Raw genomic sequence first — 14,270 nt, forward strand, 5'->3', positions numbered from 1 at the left:
TTCTTTCGAATGGGAAACGCCGCGTGGAATCTTGTGCAAATGCGCTTTTGGAAACATCACAGCAAAAAAATGTGTAATGTGTGTCGACGTAATAGCAGCGACTTACTAAAATTCCAGATGTAATCAAAAAATTAATATGCAAAATAACGTTGATTCAATGTAATATCACATCTCTCTTCAAATCACACAGAACATATATCATCGTTTCGCATTACATAAAACCTGTGCAATACTAACTACTGATAGCATTTAAAATTACATAAAAATAAATGCAACCCATCGATTCTATTTGTTTTGTGTTAATATTACACAAAATAGATGTATTATCACATTAATTGAAAACGTAATTTTAAATCTAGCAACACTGGATGAATTTCTGGTGGTGGTACCGGTACCGGTGGTGCGGTGCGCCATGTTTATTTTGAAATTGTAGATTTCGGCTTCTATTTTCTTTTATTATAGTGAAAAATGTGATTATAATTAGTGTAAATTGTGATATTTGTGAAGAAAACTGTAGCTTATACTTGAGAAAACCAATCCCTATCGACGATCGCAGTTACTTATTGGCCCTCTTGTGCTCCGCCGAACCGATTAAAACGATGTACTGGTGCGCTGCTAAAGAAGATTGTTTTTGGCTACTTCCGAACGATTGTCATTGGTAATGCTGGCCCGGGTCCATTATATTCGGGCTTGAAATGCAGATTGCAGAATAGTACAGCTCAGCGACGACCGCATGCTCTGAAGCTAAAGGGATTCTATAGGACTTTGCGTTGATTTGGAAGAAAACTTCTGTAAATGTTTTTTTCCGGTAAATTTTTATTTAATTTTAGACTGTTCTTCTTATTCTTAACTTTATTTTGTATTTAATGTATACTTACAGATTCGATCAAGACTTGTGACCGGTAACTTTGGAACGTCCGTCGAACAACTGAGAACGAATGTTTCGATTGGAAGAAATAGTTTTGGAAGTATAAATAATCCGGCTGAAGCCGTCCGTTGGAAAACGTTCCCATCCAAATTGGAACTGATTCGGGCTGTAAATGAAGAATCTCATGTCATGTAAGTTCTATATTATACATTATACCGTGAAGTGCCCTTATTCCAATCAGGAAGTGCCAATGCCGAATTCCGTTCACGCCGTTCATTTTAAATGGCATGAACGGAATTAGGCACTGTCATTTGCTGATTGGAACCAGGGCACTTCACGGTACACTATTATCGTGCAATTAAGATTTGTAATGTTCATTGCAAATGTTGCGGCTATATACGAAAATTTGCTGAATGAATTTTAGAATTGAGATCATTGTATGTTGATATTTCGCTCATGAAAATATGATGATTCCTAATTTCGCGTGAAACTAAATTCGCTCATATTCGAAATTTTAGATTATTTTTTGAATAGGTCGTATGTGAAAAAGGTAGGCTTTTTTTCTCGCTTTCTTTTGCTAATCGATAGGCTTTGAATTTTTTGCTACTTTGCCACTACAGCACGCTAGTCAAAGCTATTAGTCCTGTCTAATGAGCAGCTTGGAGTAGCTCGAAGTTTCTCCCATCCTTACCTGTCCGTTCTTTTTTCGAGCTACTTCAAGCTGCTCATTGGACAGGACTATTGTCTTTGAATATCCACCAAGAAATCTGAAATAAACTTTAGTATCTTCTTCTTCATTGGCATTACATCCCCCACTGGAATAATGCCGCCTCGCAGCTTAGTGTTCATTAAGCACTTCCACAGTTATTAACTGCGAGGTTTCCAAGCCAAGTTACCATTTCTGCATTCGTATATCATGAGGCTAACACGATGATACTTTTATGCAAAGGGAAGTTGAGACAATTTCCAATCCGAAAATTGTCTAGACCGGCACCGGGAATTGAACCCAGCCACCCTCAGGTCTTGCTTTGTAGCCGCGCATGTTACCACACGGGTTTTTTCTTCTTTATTAAAGATCTAGGGGCTTTGCTGTTTTCCAGCCGACCGATATCCTGCTGCCACCACCTTTGGTTCACCCTACGGTCGTTTGTAAGAAGGTTCCCGTTTATGTCCTTACACATATCAAGCTGTGGCACGTGGTCCTTGCGTGAACGGTTCAACTTCTCCTAGAACTTTCGAGTGTTATTAACGCAGTACAGTTGCTATGTCTCTTCACGGTCTCGATCTTCCTGCTGGCGCTTTTTCCTCCTGAAAATCGAGTTTTGTCTGTTCCGCGCCCGTTTATATCGTGCCTCGTTAGTTCTCATGCGGTGTCTCGCCCATGCTGCATGCTTTTCTTCCACTAACTGCTCACATTCGCCGTCATACCAGTCGTTTCTCTGATCCGGGGACACCGTGTCAAGTGCAGCGGTTGCGGTGCTACCAATGGCGGATTGAATATCTCTCCATCTTCAAAAGACGCCGCGCCTAGCTGCTCTTCCGTAGGGAGTGCCACTTCCAGTTGCTGCGTGTACCCTTGGGCTAGTCTATCGTCTTGTAGCCGCCCAATGTTGAGCCGCGGCGTTCAACTTCGACGCGTGTTGTACACCGTTTTGAGCGCAGGGATACTGCAACGAGGTAGTGGTCGGATTCAATATTCGCACTGCGGTAAGTGCGGACGTTCGTGATGGCGAAGAAAAATTTACTGTCGATTAGAAGGTGGTCGATTTGGTTTTTCGTTTCTTGGTTAGGTGATCTCCATGTGGCCTTGTGGATATTTTTGCGGGTAAAGAAGGTGCTTAGGACTACCATTCCGCGGGAGGCTGCGAAGTTTATGTATCGTTGGCCGTTATCATTCGATATGGTGTGCAGACTATTCGGTCCGATGACCGGTCTATACATTCTTCCCTTTCTTCCCGTCCCGCAGTGGGCATCCATCGTATGTCTGCTCCAGCTGTGTGTAGAACGCTTCTTTCTCGTCGTCGGGTCTCCCTTGGTGTGGGCAGTGCACTTTGATGATGCTATAGTTGAAGAAACGGCTTTTTATTCTCAGCTTGCACATCCTTGCGTTGATTGGCTGCCACTCAATAACGCGTTGGTGAATCTTACCCAGCCGGTTCCCAGCTCGTAGAAGCTTTGGTAGAAGGTAGCCGCCCGCTTTTCCACACTTTCTGTCCTGTCCAGCAAATCACCTGCAGCGCCACGACGTGGAAGTTGCGGGGATGTAATTCGTCGTAGATCATCCTGTCGCAACCAGCAAAGCCTAGCGACTTGCAGTTCCATGTTTCAAGCTTCCAAATTATGATCCTATATTCGTCACCTAGGTCGTTGCCGATTGTTCATATTTATTATCAGACTAAGGCCGGAGTGGCCTGTGCTGCACATAAAAGACTTCTCCATTCAGCTCGGTCCATGGCTGCACTTCGCCAACCACGCAGTCTGCGGAGAGTCCGCAAATCGTCCTCCACCTGATCGATCCACCTTGCCCGCTGTGCACTTCGCCTTCTTGTTCCCGTCGGATCGTTGTCGAGAACCATTTTCACCGGATTACTGTCCGACATTCTGGCCACGTGCCCGGCCCACCGCAGTCCTCCGATTTTCGCGGTGTGAACGATGGATGGTTCTCCCAACAGCTGATGCAACTCGTGGTTCATTCGCCTCCTCCACGTACCGTCCGCCATCTGCACTCCACCATAGATGGTACGCAACACTTTCCTTTCAAAAACTCCCAGTGCGCGTTGGTCCTCCACGAGCATCGTCCAGGTCTCGTGTCCGTAGAGAACTACCGGTCTTATAAGCTATTCGATCGGAGCGTCTTACGGAGTCCAAAGTACGTTCGATTTCCAGCCACTATGCGCCTCCGAATTTCTCTGCTGGTATCGTTATCGGCGGTCACCAGTGAGCCCAAGTACACGAATTCTTCAACCACCTCGATTTCGTCACCACCGATAGAAACTCGTGGTGGGTGGCTTACATTGACCTCTCTTGAGCCTCTTCCTATCATCACAGAGAACAGACGTTGAAGCTCCACTCGCCATGTTGTGATAACTTTTTACTGTTCATTTTGAAATTACTTTGGAATGTCGCCGTTATCTCGTGCATAATCAGCGCTAGCGTCATAAAAAAATGCAACTGTGCGCTAGTGTTGTTATGCATGCCAGCGCCATCGTGTTGTCAAAATGAGATTAAGAGTTGCAATGTCGACGTCGATGGCGTTGAGGTTCGGTGTGTATGTTTACACATGTTTTGCAAGAAATTTTGTTCGAGCCTCCATGTCTGTTCTCTGTGCTATCATGTACTTCGTCTTCGACGTGTTGATGACTAATCCAATCCGTTTAGCTTCGCTTTTCAGTCTGATGTAGGCTTCCTCCTACAATGCCTGCTAGCTGGTTGGACGGCCTCATTTGCTCTCTCTTTAAGAAAGGGCACAGACTGGAGTGCGCCAATTACCGAGGAATAACCCTCCTTAATTCGGCGTACAAAATTATGTCCCGTATTCTGTTCAACAGATTGAGACCGCTTGAAGAGTCCTTCGTCGGCGAATACCAAGCAGGTTTTCGTGAGGGCCGATCAACGACGGAACAAATGTTTACCCTGAGACAAATCCTTGATAAATTCCGGGAGTACAACTTGCAGACACATCATCTGTTTATTGATTTCAAGGCGGCGTACGATTCAGTGAAACGGAATGAATTATGGCAAATTATGCTTGAACATGGTTTTCCGACGAAACTGATACGGCTATTTCGTATAACGTTGCACGGATCGAAATCAAGTATAAGGGCAAGCCAGAGTAAACGCGACGTGCGATGCGACGCGACAGTGCAATTTGACAGCCTGTTGATAATGATTGTTATTCTTTTACGTGAGTCGCGTCGCGTCGCATCGCACGTCGCGTTTACTCTGGCTTGCCCCTAAGGGTTGCGGATGAAATATCGACGTCATTTGTTACCTTAGATGGATTAAAGCAGGGTGATGCACTCTCGAACCTACTGTTCAATATAGCGCTCGAGGGAGCGATTAGGAGAGCTGGTGTGCAAAGAAGCGGTACCATTATCACAAAATCGCATATGCTCCTGGGATTTGCGGACGATATCGATATTATCGGAATTGATCGCCGTGCCGTGGAAGAGGCTTTTGTGCCTTTTAAGAGAGAGACAGCGAGGATTGGACTCACGATCAATACCAGCAAAACGAAGTACATGGTCGCTGGCAATCAACGTGGGTTCATTAGTGGTGGTGGTAGTGAAATGGTGTTGGATGGTGAAAAATTTGAAGTGGTGGAAGAATTTGTGTATCTTGGAACATTAGTGACGTGCGATAATGATGTTACCCGCGAGGTGAAAAGGCGTATTGCAGCTGCAAATAGGGCTTATTACGGACTTCGTAACCAGCTTAAGTCCTGTAGTCTGCAAACGAAAACAAAACTCGCGCTGTATACTACTCTGATTCTTCCGGTGGCTTTATACGGCCATGAGACATGGACGTTAAAGGAGGCTGATCGGAGAGCTCTCGGAGTGTTTGAGCGTAAGGTGCTGCGGACAATACTCGGCGGTAAACAGAAGAACGGTATCTGGCGGCGTCGCATGAATCACGAATTGTACCAGGTGTATAAAGGGCTGGATATTATTAAGCTCATACAACACGGCAGACTACGGTGGGCTGGTCACGTTGTTCGTATGCCGGAAGAACGTCAAGCGAAGATAATATTTAGTAGAGAACCCGGAAGAGGCCGCAGGCTTCGTGGAAGGCCGCGTACACGATGGCTTTTTGCAGTTGAAGAGGACCTGAGGGCGCTCAATGTTCAGGGCGACTGGAAGCGATTGACCCAGGATCGAGTCCAGTGGAGAAGGATACTCCATTCGGCGTAGGTTCATCGAAGAGCTGTAGCCCATCAAGTAGTAGTAGGCTTCCTCCATCCTCTCAAAGTTACGTGCCATGATATCAATGTCGTCGGCGAAACCAAATAACTGGACGGACTTCGTGAAAATCGTACCACTCGTGTCAATCCCTGCCCTTCGTATTACTCCCTCCAATGCGATGTTGAATAGCAGACACGAAAGACCATCGCCTTGCCGTAACCCTCTACGCGTTTCGAAGGGACTCGAGAATGCCCCTGAAACTCGAACTACACACATCACCCGATCCATCGTCGCCTTGATTAACCGTATCAGTTTATCCGGAAATCCGTTTTCGTGCATTAGCTGCCATATCTGGTCCCGATCGATTGTATCATATGCGGCTTTGAAGTCGATAAATAGATGAACACCTGGTCTGTGGTAGAGCGTTCACCCATAAATCCCGCCTGGTACTGCCCCACGAACTCTCTTGCAATTGGTGTTAGTCGGCGGCATAAAAAAATTGGGAGAGTAGCTTGTAGGCGACGTTCAGCAATGTGATTGCGCGGTAGTTGCTACAATCCAGCTTATCCCCCTTTTTGTAGATGGGCACACGACACCTTCCATCCACTCCTGCGGCAGAACCTCATCCTCTCAAACCTTGGTAATCACCCAGTGCAGCGCTCTAGCTAGTGCTTCACCATCGTGTTTAAACAGCTCTCCTGGTAGTTGGTCAACTCCAGGGGCTTTGTTGTTTTTCAGCCGGCCGATCTCCTCCTGGATTTCCTGGAGATTCGGAGCCGAAAGTCGCATGTCCTGCGCGCGTGCTCCTAGGTTCATTACCATACCGCCACCGTTGTCTGCCATATCGCCATTCAGGTGCTCTTTGTAGTGCTGCCGCCACCTTTGGATCACCTCACGCTCGTTTGTAAGAAGGTTCCCGTTTATGTCCTTACACTTATCGGGCTGTGGCACGTGGCCCTTACGTGAACGGTTCAACTTCTCATAGAACTTTCGTGCGTTATTAGCGCGGTACAGTTCCTCCGTCTCTTCAGGAAGATCGAGCCTGCTGGAGTTTTTCCTCCGAAAAATTGAGTTTTGTCTGTTTCGCGCCCGTTTGTATCGTGCCTCGTTCGCCCTCGTGCGATGTTGCAGCAATCTCGCCAATGCTGCATTCTTCTCCTCAACTAACTGCTCACATTCGCCGTCATACCAGTCGTTTCTCTGATCTGGAGCCACCGTGCCTAGTGCAGCGGTTGCGGTGCTTCCAATGGTGGATCGAATATCTCTCCAGCCATCTTCAAGAGATGCTGCGCCTAGCTGCTCTTCCGTTGCTCTTAGTATATACTATAGTGGTCGGATTCAATATTCGCACTGCGGTAAGTGCGTACGTTCGTGATGTCGGAGAAGAATTTACCGTCGATTAGAACGTGGTCGATTTGGTTTTCCGTTACTTGATTAGGTGATTTCCATGTGGCCTTGTGGATATTCTTGCGGGGGAAGAAAGTGCTTCGGACTACCATTCCGCAGGAGGCTGCAAAGTTTATGCATCGTTGGCCGTTGTCGTTCGATACGGTATGCAGACTATCCGGTCCGCAGAAAGGCACCATCACCGCTAGGTGGATTGATCTGGGTTTTTATAATTTTAGATTAAGATTAACACAGCTCCCCGAAGAAGCTCCTTTGGAATCCTCGAGTAGTATTCTGGAGGGATTTACTTTTGATTTTCCAGAGTACTCCTTTTGGATTCTCTCCGGAAGACCCGGTAGATCCGATAGATTCCCTCCGGAATCCCCAAGAGATTCCCGAAGGATTCTTCAGGAATCCCCAAACAATTTCTTATGGAATTTCCGAATGATTATCTCCGGATTCCCGAGGAATTTCCACACGAGTCCCCGACGAATTGCTCCGAAAATTCCGAAGGCAATTTTCCGGGGATTCCAAGAGAATTTTCCAGATGGAATGTTTCTTTTTATTCAGAGAGGAATGCTTCTTTGATTTAGAAGGGAGGCAGGCGTCTTTAATTCAGAAGGAAATGCTTCTTTCTTTGTTTCAGAAAAAAAAAGTCGCCGTGGAAATTTTTCTGGAGATTCCAGAGGGAATCTACCGGGGTTACTTAAGGAAATCGTATAACGATTTCAAAGGAACTCCTGCAAGAGTTTCGGAGTTGCTTCGGAATCTCCGAAAAAGTTTCATCGAAATCTACGGAGGATGGCGGAGGGAGTCCTTAGAGTACTTTAGAGGGAATCCTCAGTGAATCCCTACGGAATCCTCGGAGGATTCCTTTTGGAATTATCACATCATTCCTTTGGAATTCCCGGAGGAATTCCTTCGCAATCTCCTAAGGAGTTCCTTCTTCGTTTTCTTCTTATTGACATTGCATCCCCACACTGGGACAGAGCCGCCTCGCAGCTTAGTGTTCATTAAGCACAGTTATTAACCGCGAGGTGTCTAAACCAGGTTACCATTTTTGCATTTGTAAAGCCTAGATCATTTAGAAATGGGACACTTCATTTTAGAGATTGCGCCGTTCCTAGTGGTCGGATATGTAAGTTTTTCTAACTTCCTGGAACTCATCCACTCCTCCACAATTGCGATCGAGTGGACTGCAGTCAACTCCACCTCTTCGATCGATTCGCCGTAGACCTCCAGCGTAATATCATCAGCGAAGCCGACGATTACCACGCCCACTGGTAACTTCAACCTCAAGACACCGTCGTACATGACGTTCGATAACACCGGACCCAGTATGGAACCTGGCGGAATCCCTGGATTATGTCAACGCACTTCCGCCCCGCCTCCGATTCTGGAAGTAGCTTCCGAGAATCTTGTACAGGTACTTGGGAATTCCAAGACGCAGGAGCGCATCTGCAATAGCTGCCCAACTGGCACTATTGAATGCATTGCTCATGTCGAGAGTCACTACTGTACAATAGTGCTCTTATGCTGGACAGCTATCTCCGTGGTTTTTTTCGCATTTGACAATAGGAGGTCCAGGCATATCTGCATGACAGATCTGAAAATCTCGGGAGCCTCAGCAATGGCCGCTTAGATGGCCAGGTTCTGAATACCATCCGGTCCTGGCGCCTTACCTACACTAAAGGACTGTGCAATCCCCGCAAGTTCCGCCACGGTTACTCTTCCTTCGTTGGCCACCCTGCCCTTGGCAGCTCCACAAAGTGAGGCCAGGGACTTGGGTCATGACGTGGGAAAAGCCCCGTGATGATCCTCTTCAGCATCTCTGAAGACCGCTCTGTAGGGGCCACCGCCCCACGTTTTTAGCCATTACGATCCTATAGGCGTCACCCATGGATTCGCGTTGGCACTTGACACAGGCCCTCGAAGTAGGCCTTTTCGCTTGATATAATCTCAGTCTTCAGAGCGGCTCTAGCAGCCACGAACGCCACCCAACATCGGTGTCCAACGTCGACTTTCGAAGTTTCAGCAAGCTCCCCTTGAGGTCCTTACTGATATTATGCTTCGATGACACAAAGTCGATGATGGCGTCCAGCTGTTCCGTCGCCACCTCGAAGGCCGAAAGCCCATCGCGTTTGCGGTTCATCGCCCTCACAAGCCATAGGCCGTCCATAACCTCTACCGGCGTAGCCGAGGAGAATGTTAAGTGACGCACCGAGCTACCGACTATTGCCTCTGGCCTCCTAGTCGGAGACCAGGACAACCCACCTCTTGCTAAAGGGTTGTCGCCTACACTACAACCACAGAGAACAGACATGGATGCTCGAACAAAAAAAATCGTAGTAGTATTTACAAACTTTAACACAAGCACACGAATGAACATGAACGTCTGTTCTCTGTGCTACAACCACTAATTGAAGAATTGACTTGGTTTTCCATTTTGATCCCACGAGTTGCTCGGAAAAAGAGGTCCATCACGCCAGAGCCCAGCATAACGCGGTAAGGGATAATTACTGTGGAGGGTGCCCAGGTACCCCACAGGCTCCGTTAAAGGCCTAGCTCATTATTTAACCACCCCACCCGCCCTGGCCATGCATACCCTCGGCACGGGTCGCTTAACTCCTTGGGATTAGGGGTTAAGGATGATGGTCCCCTTGGTAGCACCCACTCACTCTATCTGATGTCAGAAGGACAACAGTGTCCAGGATGCACTACCATCTAAGTACAAAACCCTTAGCTGGCGGTCGAGTGTCATCGGAAGAGCCGTGGAAGCGTGAGATTGGAACTTGTGAGGAGCAGAGCTGTGTAGGTCGCTCCTTCCCAGATGTCAACTCACCATGCAGCAGCCCAATGTGTGTCTGTCTATATATGTGTGTGTGTGCACCAAGTGGCAAAAAATCTAGCTTACTTTTTGGTGCTTACCCACAACCGATATACTCGCAAGTTGCATTCGACGCAGATTCTGCCCCATTGTTTCCTATTGAAAATTTGTCGGATCAAACTATGGGCTCAGAAGTTATGACCAAAATACTATTTTAATAACACACGAGAAAGGCACCATCACCAATAGGTGGATTAATCTGTTTTCTCTTTTCAGCATCTGAAGTCTTTGCAGATCACCGATTTCCGTATTGCTCGGTTGTGTAGTTTCAAATGTGTAACATGTTTGCAGTTCATGGAGAAACTTGAGGTGGAAGAGTTTGAGGACATCAAGAGCGGCTATAATATTCACTTTTACTTTAACAAAAATCCGTATTTCGAAACAAAGTGTCTTCTCACAAGTTGTAGTAAGTTATGGGAATCAAATGCTACCTTTTTGTTTTTTTTTTGTTGGGGCGTAGAACCACTGCGTCCATTGAGTTGAACTTTTGTGGTACCTAACAGCTACATAGACATTAATTAGGACTAAGATTTGTAGTTCTAAATTCAAACTATAATAGCAAATCTAAACATGTACATATAACAACGTTATTGTAGTGCTAGTTTTTAACAGAGTCTAATAATTTTTAATTTCAATTAAAATACGTGGAATTTAGTAATCTAACATTTATGTACGCTTTCAGAATTACCTGCTTCGACCAGCACGACCGTCAAGTAGAAACGGGATCGCGTCTTGCCCAAGATGTTGCCAAAGAAGGCGATGGCTAACCGGTGGAAACGCGGCCTAGAGTATCGAACATACTTCGATAGGTTCACCAACAATAATGATTCGATCAAGGATGACATTGTCGAATTGATCAAGGACGATTCGTGGCCAAATCTGCTCCAGTACTATCTGCTGCCGGACATCGAAATGGAATCGGAAGCCGGACGGCGGTGAAGATTTCGGTGACGATGGCGAGGACAAGGAAAAAGATAGCGAGATCGAAGATACGGAAGAGATAGCCTAAGAAGCAGGTTAATTTTGTGATGATCAAAATCATTGTGGATCAACAGTTTATACTAGTTTAGCTGTCAACGTGGGTAAGCATAATGGCAATCATTTATTATTAAATTTAGGGGTAAAGGTAGCCTCACACATCGGGAAAATCGTCCGGCGGATTTTGGACCCCTTGTATTTCTAGACCAACATTTAAAACAGTAAAGACCACCTTACACCTCGGGGAAAATTTTCCGCCGAATTTTGGTACCCGTGCATTTTAAATGGGGCCGGGATTTTGATTTTTCGCGCCCAAATCCCGAAAACATCGCATATGTAAAAATGCATGGGGGAAAAATCCGCGGACCAAATTCCCGAGGTGTGACTCGTGTGAGGCTACCTGAAAAGACCGCCTTTGATTCAGGAGGGAATCCCAGAAATATATTCGTATAGAAGCAAAGTGGTAAATATCATCGCTCCTCACCAGCCCAGCTGAACGTTTTTTCTATCTCTTTTCAGCATCTGATGTCTTCCTAGATCACCGATTTCTGTCTCGCTCGGTTGTTTACTATCAAAAGTGCAACATGGTATATAATACGTCTGAAACTGACCTGCGAGTTTCAAGTGAGGGGCTACGCATCTGTCGCCACACCAGTTCACTGGATCAGATGTTCGTATTCACGATGACTCGCTGCCCCTGGCAGATTTTGTCAGTATGGGTGTGTATGGACAACTAATTGAACTAATCGATAGCGGCTACTCAGAAGAAACCCTGTCTAGACTAGACTTCCAGTCGGTCGGCGAACAATACTGCCGGTGTATAGGAACTTGTCTGTGGAGGATTGTATGTGGAACTGTTAGCGAAAACTGGGGTAATATGCACCCCCGGGGCAAAACGACCGTTTGACGTTTTTGAGGACATTTTCGGTATTTTTTTGAGAGTATTTACTACAGCGTAAGTAGTTTGAATCTTGAACCTTGAACTACGAATCTAGAAGTAAACATTTTTGAATATATGCCAAAAGGTCGTTTTGCCCCGGGGATGCATTTTAACCTAGTTTACCCTAAATGAAACCTGCGGTGGAACTTTATTCAGCTATGTGCATGATGGACACTCACAATAAAGTAAAGCTGCTAAAAGTACTAATCTGCTGAAAAGTACCATGAAATAACAAAAATTTTCGAGTCCTGTGAAAAAAAATTGGAATGTGTATATTAAAATTTGAATAATAAAAAAATCAATATTTAAAAACTGAAAACAGCATCTCATGAACATTACATCATCAAAATAACTGAATTCACATTTACTACCATGCTCATCGCGGGCTGCTTTACATCACATTCATCTACATCGCTTTGATTACGTCGTTTTATTTATTACATCGAAAGAAATTACATCGCTCCTGTTTATTACACAGCAAGCTCTCGAGTACATCGTGCTGTGTAATATTCAATAATCGATGGATTCAGTGGGTTGCAGCGATTTCGATGTAATATTCAACAACTTTTTTTGCTGATTACAACAGCCGCGCGGTGTATCGCATTGACAGCACCCTACAATATTTAGGTATCGTTGCAATGAATTATTGGCAGTGGCTGATTTTCTACTCGCCGCAGCCACATCCAGGCGCTATAGACGAATCCAAGTAAAAATAAGAAGAAGACACACGACGGTGTTAACTTTGACAGATCCTACAGCTCAGCATAGGGAGATCATTTTAAAATGCTTATAATAAATTCTAGACAAATTGTAATTAAAATCTGATTGATGTACGGTACGGAAAAAGTTCCGAATTACATATCTAGAAGCTTATCTCAATTTTTTTATTTTTTTCCAAAAACGTATCTATCATACAGTTCGGAACTTTTTCCGTATCATACATCAATCAGATTTTAATTACATTTCGTCTAGAATTTATTATAAGCATTTTAAAATGATCTCCCTATGCTGAGCTGTAGGATCTGTCAAAGTTAACACCGTCGTGTGTCTTCTTCTTATTTTTACTTGGATTCATCTATAGTAAATGTACAAAATAGCCAGCAAGAGTAAACCGCAACAAATTTGTATGGCGAAACACATCTAACGGGTTTTCTCAAAATTAGGAACTTTTCATAAAAAACTATTTGGTACCGGTTATGAGGGATGGTATCCGCTACTACGCCTACCAAATATTTTTTCGATTAAAGTACTTAATTTTCAGAAATCGAACCTTAGATGCCTTTTGCCATACTGATTTCAGAAAGTTAACTCCTAGTGTGCCGCTGTAAGCACGCTCAAAGCAGTCGATTCATTAATGTTTTACATGAAAAGACAGTAGGACTGCTTACAATTAAAAAAAAAAACCTACGAAATAGGAACTGACGAAAACTCTGAATTCTGATGCATTTTTATCAACGGCATTTTTCCAATGTTTACTTTTTGGCTTATAGCCATTTATCGTATTAGTTATCGTGTAAAATATGAGAAAGAAAATTGAATGTAAGAAAATTGGTATCAAGTTACTCTCTATCATTATCCTATATTTTTTTCCATTCATATTGCAAATTTTGCGCCGTGTTCGACTCCCATGCAAAATATATTGTCCCACCAAAATATGTTCCCACCAGTTTCTCCATATATGGATGACGTCTCCACTGCAAGAAAGAGCTGTTTGGAGTGTGAGAAAATGTGCAAGAATGATGTTTTGGATTGTGCTTTCGCTAATTTCTATACAATTTGACGTGTGAGCGTTAGTTTCGGTACTTCGGCAAATTTGCACGGTAGTCTATTCTGCGGCGAGAAAAGCAATATTAAATAATATATTGTAGATCAGTTGAAAACCGAACCGAGCTCTCGCGACAATCGCATTTTCTTCCATTTCTGGATGTCGCAACTGCATCGTGGGTGATGCGCAGGATGGCGCACGGCTATGGCATAGATGCGCACTACTCGCGATGCAGTTGCGACATCCAGAAATGGAAGAAAATGCGATTGTCGCGAGAGCTCAGTTCGGTTTTCAACTGGATCTACAATATTACATTATTACATGAACAGCGTAATCTGATTAGGCTATTACACTGTGCCAGCAAAGTACTCTTTAATGGGTAAAATAGTACCCATTATGAAGTTAAATAGTTCAACTCATTAAAAGAGTAAACAGCGTTTACTCATTAATGAGTAAACCACTCATACGTCAAACCAACGAGTAATTTTTACCCATTATTTGTGAAAAGCTTGGCAGGAAAATGTGTAAAAATCACTCTTTATTAT

At 44.6% G+C, this 14,270-nt stretch overlaps 1 long non-coding RNA gene across 1 annotated transcript; it reads left to right on the forward strand.

The window, feature by feature from the left end:
• The first annotated feature begins 364 nt into the window (after positions 1 to 364).
• Positions 365 to 12,226, forward strand: LOC134215700 (uncharacterized). Its single transcript, XR_009980277.1, has 5 exons — positions 365 to 808; positions 881 to 1,059; positions 10,259 to 10,448; positions 10,725 to 11,124; positions 11,540 to 12,226. It is a non-coding gene; the product is annotated as an uncharacterized LOC134215700 (long non-coding RNA).
• Positions 12,227 to 14,270: the final 2,044 nt, after the last annotated feature.

This window comes from Armigeres subalbatus, chromosome 2, assembly GCF_024139115.2.
Source record: "Armigeres subalbatus isolate Guangzhou_Male chromosome 2, GZ_Asu_2, whole genome shotgun sequence".
Taxonomy (NCBI): Eukaryota; Metazoa; Arthropoda; class Insecta; order Diptera; family Culicidae; genus Armigeres; species Armigeres subalbatus.